This window comes from Rhagoletis zephyria, unplaced genomic scaffold (assembly GCF_001687245.7).
Source record: "Rhagoletis zephyria isolate East Lansing unplaced genomic scaffold, Rhagoletis_zephyria_1.1 Rzeph_scaffold_04080, whole genome shotgun sequence".
Taxonomy (NCBI): domain Eukaryota; kingdom Metazoa; phylum Arthropoda; class Insecta; order Diptera; family Tephritidae; genus Rhagoletis; species Rhagoletis zephyria.
The window spans coordinates 20,089-27,903 of record NW_016161163.1 but is presented as its reverse complement, the minus strand read 5'-3'; positions in this window follow the sequence as shown (position 1 = coordinate 27,903).

The window sequence follows — 7,815 nt, the reverse complement described above, 5'->3', positions numbered from 1 at the left end:
TAATCATATGGGCAAGGGCGACTTTACCTTAGGTTTTTTTTAAACAAATTATAACAAAGATTTGCTCCAGCTTTTGCTGAAAGGTAAATAAAAGCTCTGTGTACATTTTTAGCGCATAATTTCAAAAATGCCAAATTTTGAGTTGTGACTCTTTTGAAGACGGTGTGCGATATAAGTATGAGAACACATGGTTTGCAAGGTACACAATTAAGTACTTGTCCTTGAACTTGATGCACAGTGAGATTCTCCGAATTATAACAGCATGGCAAGTCCAACTTATTTGGTATTCTTTTAAGCTGGGAGAATTTCCAAAAAAAATTTGTAAAAAGATAGAATAGATAGACTATTTCGATAACAAATCATAACACTACACCTGTTTTGTGTTTATTATAGAAATAAAAGAGTGTCGCCTCAAAATGCCTAACGGAAGGGACCTGCAGTTTCAGCCACTTCTGAGTGCAGGGTAGTTTCCATGAGAAGCTTTTAAATGGAAAAAAATACAAATAGGGATCGCGAGGATTTAGTACCGTGAGTCAAGAGAAACGAAGTGCTACGGTAGAACGTAATTCCGGGCATTAGGCTATGGCGTTCGAAATTCCAAATACGACTGTGAAAGTTCAGTGAGAGCGGAGGCCCATTTCTTTGCGTTGGGATTGGGTTATTGAGTTAAAGATTAGCCAATCTATGAGTTTTAATATTATCGGGTACAACAAGCCTATATTGAGAGAGACAGAGAGAGATAGCGGGAAAGAGGTGTGAGGGAAGGCAGATGAGCTGGTAGAGCAAAAATAATTTCTTTTGCGACACTCCATTGAGACTGTCCGGCTGGTTCCAGTGCAAGGGATACCTTTGCAAGAATTCATTCTTGCATTGGATGCACAAAGTTGCTTGCTGCGAAGTACAAAAATTTAGGAGACTCAACCTATTTAGTTCTTTAGCGGATTTTAAAGAATTTCTGGAACTATTCCGTATGCTCTGTGTTTTATTTTTTTGGGGATTTTAGAGACTTTTTGCGAATTTTCAAGATTTTTTTCGCGTTTTTTCGGGACCTCTCGGGATTTTTCGGGTTATTCGAAACTTTTCGGCCTGTTTTTTTCGCGACATTAGCGAAATTTTTTTTTAAAACATTTAGCAATAAAAATGGAACTTTAAGGCCCGCATCTATTTTTGAGACCTTTCGGCTTCTTTGTGTGCTTTGTGTTGTGTAAATTTTTCAGAAGCTTTTGCGTCCATATATATTTTTCGGTAATTTTAGAGACTTTTCGGGTTTTTTTCGGGACCGTTATAAGTTTTTTAGAAACATTTGCGTCAAAATTTGTTTTTTGAGACAGTTTCGAAACTTTTTGGAACGTTTAGGAATAAGTATGGAACTTGAGGCCCACATCTATTTTTTGAGAGTTTTTGAGGCCTTTGGGTTGTTTTCTGGGATCCCGGTTCTATTTTTTTCGGGAGCGTTGTGAATTTCTCAGAAACTTTTGCGTTCACATTTATTTTCCGGGATTTTTCGAAACTATTTGTTTTGTGTTTTTGGGACAGTTGCGAAATATTTAGGGATCGGGTTTTTTGAAACCTTTGTGAATTTTTCCACTTTTGCGACCACAGTTCTTTAGCGATAGTTTTGGATAGTCGTAGTTCTTTTTACCGCCTCGAATGTTTTCGAGACCATTAGGAATTAGGGTGGAACATTCAGAACCATTTTTTTATAATTTTTTTTTGAGATTTTTCAAGACCCTTGGGTTGCTTTCTGGTTTTTCGGGACCGTTCCGGATTTTTTGGGGACCGCTGGAGTTTTTTAGAACTATTTTATGAACTTTTAGCTTCCAATTTATTTTCGGAACATTTAAGTTGTATTTTGGGGGTTTATTCGGGCAGTTTTCGCTATTTTCCAAAAATTTGCGGGACCGTTGTGGGCTGTCCTTTCTGAACCGTTACGAAACAATTTTTTTAGACCGTTAGAAATTTTTTTGGAACTTTGTGGGCCGATGTAGATTTTTCAGACTCTTAGCGTCCACAATTTATTTTGGTAGTTTTGGAGACTTTTCGGGCTTCATTTTTGACCGTTCTGAATTTTTCGCGATATAATTGCCCTTAACTTGACTTTTTAAAAATTCCTAAAAATTCAAAAGCAAAAATTCTGGTTATTTTGTGCTGAAAAATATACAAAACAAACAATAAGCTTCCGGAAACATTTACGTACATAATTTTAAACACTTAAATTATTTAATGTTTCACCAATTTGTCAGGTTATTGTAATCTAAAGGGATTTCCTATACTATTGTACAAAATTTTCCGTAAATATTTTGAGATTTCATTCATACAATTGCTAATATTGCCAAAATTAGGCATATCAAACCATCAAAACCTGTCCTCACTCGTACGTAAAAAACCGCCTACGCTTATGATTACAAAAACCCACAAATGCAACGAAAGCATGCCGCATATTCGTTTGGATGTGCATTAGGGTGGTCCGAAAACAGTAAAGTCGGAATTGTAATGCTCTCACCGCCTTGAATTGTTCTATATTGAAAAAAAGTATACCCCTACTTTTTTATTTTGAAGTCAAAAAATATTTAGAGGTCGCACAAAGCACTCAAAGTATCAAATATTGATTTTTAAGAATCAATACCATTTATACAAAAAATTAGTTGTTCCCCATATAAAATACATGGAAAACTTTGAGCGCTTGGAGCACTCCCTAAATATTTTTTGATTTCAAAATAAAAAATAAGGTATATTTTTCTCGGTATAGAACCATCGTAGGGAGTGAAACCATAAAAATTCCGACTTTGCTTTTTCACATGCATTTTTTTTTACCGCCCTAATGTGCATGTATGTTTATATATTTACATGCAAAACCGTGACTGCTTGCCGTCGATCTGCCACCCAGGTATTTCTAGAAATCTGAACACTTCTACTACGCTGCAAAATGTGATAGCCTTCATAACCAAAACTGTGGCACGTTGCTTGCAACGCATGCTGCCTATTTGCATAAACATAACTGGCAAACGTTTTCATTCATTCGGTAAAGAAAAACTCGCACAAGCGTCGACGCGCGTTGGCTTACGAAACTTCTCATCATTCCGTAGCTAAAAATAGCCATACAATTTATAAAAATAACACTGAATGATTAGAGCAATTGATCATAGACAATCCTAAAAGGAAATGGAATTGGTATGTAAAGTGATGCTGTGCAGGAAAGCAACGTTCACTGTGAAGCCCCTACCCCTGCTGAAGGCTTGTGAGTATTATTATTATTAGTTTTTTTTATACCAGCTCCTGATTAAGCACTTTAAAAGTAGTCTTAATTTAAGAAAGCTTTACAAGGCAGTTCTGGCTAAGGGTGCGTTCTACAGAAAGGCGAGTGGCGCCGAGCGAAGCAAGGCGGAACAAAGCGAAGCTGCTGGTGTTCACACTGAGCGAAGCGAAGCGGAACTTTTCTCATGGACTCTTTTGCAAAGATACCACAAAACTTACCGTCAAAGAAAAGCGGCAGAAATATTTGGTCAATTTTACTCAAAAGATTCATTGTAAAACTCGTTTTTATTTGAATATTTTGATATCTTGTTTGCAGCAGCGTCATAAAACATAAAAATTAAATAGACAATTTTAAAATCAAAAACTTCTTTGTTTTCAGCTCCAAAACGCTTGCTGTATGAACACTTTCATATAGCTACAGCAACTTGAAAGCTTCACTCAGCTCGAAACGGCTACGCTCGGCTCGGCTCCGCATTCTGTGTGAACGTACCCTAAAGAATTACCCTATTAGGATGAGGGCATCGCATGGGCATTTAATTTCCTGCCGGGATATGTCTTTTGCGGTGGCATTTCCCCCGAGGGTGGATTTTCTTTATGTTCAAGATTTGCAAAGCTAATCGATTTAATAGCGTAGTGGTTCCAACTGTAAAAGCTGTCTTATGAATTTAATTGTGGAAATAGGCAAAATAAATATTGCATAACCGTTGTTTGTTGTTGTGCTACACGAATAGCGCACCAACAAATTTGGGATGTGGTAAACTTCTTAGTAACAAAACAAAAACAGTTAAACACTCATCTAATAAGAGGTAAAGTTTTTTGGATCACAAGGACGAATAAGTATTGAAAATGCGCTTTTAATAAATTTTATCTTTTTAAGTTAATAAAGTTTGCAGGACGAAATTCGTCGTGCGTATATTAGTTCTAAAACAATAATTTTCTCAAAAATATATATTGCAAATTTTCAAGGATATTTAAGGACAACATTTGTAAAGGATATTTTCCACGCCCATTCGTCCTTATACACAAAAAAATTTATTCTGTTATAATTTTTTTTTGTTTTATATGATATACTTGTTGTTATCCTACATTGCACCGAATTTTTTAAATCATTTTTTGAAATAATCATATTTTTTAAATTTCGTTTTACTATAATTTACCCAAAGCATCGCGAATATAGTCCTTTTTTCGTGTGTGTAAAATTACCTGTCGCACGGTGTAATGATATGCTGCCAAGAAAAATGCTAACTTCACTGGTGCATATGTATACATACATATCGTCGTTTAAAGTACAACACCGCGTATCAACAAAATGCAAAATCGCGCATGTGAGGTTGCCGAAATTATTTTCTAGAGAGTTAAAAGCACCCATATTTAAAAATGGTTCCCTTTTTTATAAAGCAATCGCATTTCTGGCTAGTATATTTCAGAATTCAGGATTGAGCCAAGAGCTTTTTTTTGGCAAAAAAATTTCAGTTACGCGGTTTTGCAGAAGGACGCAACGCGCTTTTGCGGTTTTGTACTTTAAACGACGATATGTAGCTGCGCGCATATGTGTATTGAGCACGGTTTATCAGCACGTTTGTTCAACACGGGTCAAAATACTGTTGATGACAGTTACATTTTTGCGCAGAATTTTTTCACTAACGCCGTAATTCATTTCTCCTGGATTCTTCTGTTAAATATAGCTCAACAAATGTGCCACTTACGAAATTAAATATGGAATGGAGCTAAAAACCTGAAATAATCTAAAATGGACCAAAATAGTTAAAAACAAAAAACTAACAATAGCTTCTAAAACCAGTAAGTCAGTTGCTCAGGGCGTTTTTGAACGAAAGGATGAGCCCTACATAGAATATTTGAATTATCCGCTTTCCCGTTAACAAGGACGAATAAGTATTGAAAATGCGATTTTAATAAGTTTTATCTTTTTAAGTTAATAAAACTTGCAGGACGAGATTCGTCGTGCGTATGTTAGTTCTCAAACAATAATTTTTCCAAAAATATATATTGAAAATTTTCAAGGATATTTAAGGACAAAATTTGTAAAGGATATTTTCCACACCCATTCGCCCTTATGCACAAAATTCTTCTTCAATCTTCTTTTTCTACTTCAATGGCTGTAAAACAGATATCTTATTCATCTTTGCTCGTGGATTAAAAAACTCCTGTTAAGCAGCGTGAAACTTCGTCTATTCGTCTATTACTTAAATAAATAGTAGCATCAAACTGCCGGAAAAATGATGAGACGAGACTAAGACGCTTCTATGTAACAGTAAGTATATAAGAGGTATCTTCACAAAAACATTATAAGCGTAAAAACACAGAAACACTGTATGCCATATTGTACTTTCTGCTGGTAGAACTACGTGCCAAACTGGTCGCAAGCGGTGCGGAATCAAGTGGTCAAATACTAGTTAAGCATTAACGCTGCTGCTTTTCCAAAGGAAGAGCCACCAACATTCTCCCGCACTCACCTACTCGCTCACAAGCTCACGCATTTACATATGTACATATGTTAGTCAGATTTAATTTAACAATTAAATTGATTTTAAATTCCTAAAGTGCTGGCAATGATCGTCGAAAATATTTACGAATGTCTCTCGTTTTGTAGCCATATTAAATTTTTTACTTAAATTGATATTTAAGTTCATTTAAATTTTTCGAACGGGCGGCAACCTTGCACAGATTTGACGTGCGTATCGTCAAAAAAAAATTATTTAATTTAACTTGTCAATTAAATTGATTTTGCATTTCTAAGCAGGTAGCAACCCCCTTTAAAAATATTTGCGAAAGCTTTCTTAAACCTCTATTATTTGGTGCTCACCTTCAAATATTTTTTTAATTTCTTTCTTTAATTGATTGTAACTTTTTGTACATGTGGCAACTCCCTTAAGTAATACTGTCAAAATCGATCATTTTTGAAGACCTTTCGTTTGTCAGACACATCGTTGTGGTATTTTATTTAGCTTTTAAATTAATTGACTTTTACATTTTTATTAGGTGGCAACCCCCTTAAAAAATGTTTTCGAAACAAATAGTTTTGTAACTCTCTTCTTTAATACCCAATTGATGTAATAGTTTATTTAGCTTTTTAATTAATTGATGTCATCTTTTAAAAAAGGTGGCAACTCCCTTCATTAAATATTACATATGTTATTCCAGGCTACAACCTATATCTGTGCCAAATATCATAGAAATATATATATATCACTCACTCATTAACAAACTTACACATTTATTAGTTAGTTTTTTTTTTCTTCATCTTCTATCGGCTCAACTATCTTTTATTAAGTAAGATTTTGAAAGACTATCTAATTTCGGCGTGTAAGAAAAGGAAAATTTTTAAACAATGCTCACCATTGTAAGTTTAACGTGAGAAAATCAAAACAAAACAAAACAATCACACAAACAACTCTGAGTACATCACACGAACGCACGCCAACGTCAGAAGTCATTCGCCCAATGGAAACTCACACAATGTGCATACGAGTTTGAAAACTTTTCGCGAATCTTGATATCAATAAATGTTTAGAGCGTAGCATAAATTCCAAAATGACGCACGAAACTCACGTGCACTCACAGGACAAAACAAAATACAGTGCAATTAAGCGAAGGTATGGCACAGCGACAAAGCCACAGCTAAACAAAGCTGCACTAAGAAATAGCAGCGCCAGCAAAAGTCACGTTGCTAACACTTACACCTCTGGCCAAAGCGCAATCCTTTCTTCAGCAGCGCCTTGTGCATTGACAGCGCCAGCGACGAGTGTGTCTGCTGGAGTGTAAGAAAGCAATCGCTGTTGAATAATTGCTTGAATAGAGTGTGAAGTGCATGCAAAGCTGCGAGTTCACACTTCCGCCTGGTCGCGTGTAAATACAGAAACGTTTCGCCGCTGCGCTCTGTGCAAAGTGTGCTGGACGGTCACATTTAGCCGCTCCAAAGCTGCTGGACATCACGCTAAGCACGCGTCTTTGGCAGCTGTCAAACGTATGTGACTTTGGGCACTGGTGGTGGGCTTGGCATTGTATGCATTTCAGGCCGCTGGCACTTTGAAGATACATACATACATACATTATGCGCGCAATGTGAGCTATGGGAAAATTTTAGCCAAGAAGCTTTCAACAACAAACGTATGCAAATGCAACTATGCTTAGATGCTTAGAGTTTCCGCACACGATGCAAAACGAGACCAGCGGACGACGACGACGACGATGATGAGGCACACAACCGCATACACTCGGAGAGCGCAAAGTTCACGAACACTTGTTGCTACTGTTGACAAAGCTCGCAAAATCACACACTTCACACTTCGTTTGTGCACAGCTCACGCGTACGAATACTTTCGAAACTTTCTATGTTACAGTTATGTGCCTTATGCTGCGCTGTTGTTGTTGCCTCTAGCAGTGGCGAAGGTTGCATACGACGCAAGTAAGCTTCGCATTGGCCCTCGTAACGATGTTGCGGTAATGAGGACGACGAATGCGTCCCTGACTCAGCACGGCTATAAAAGCGCCAGCGATTGCTGGTAGCAGACATATGTTCGTCGCGCTTCAGAGCTGAAA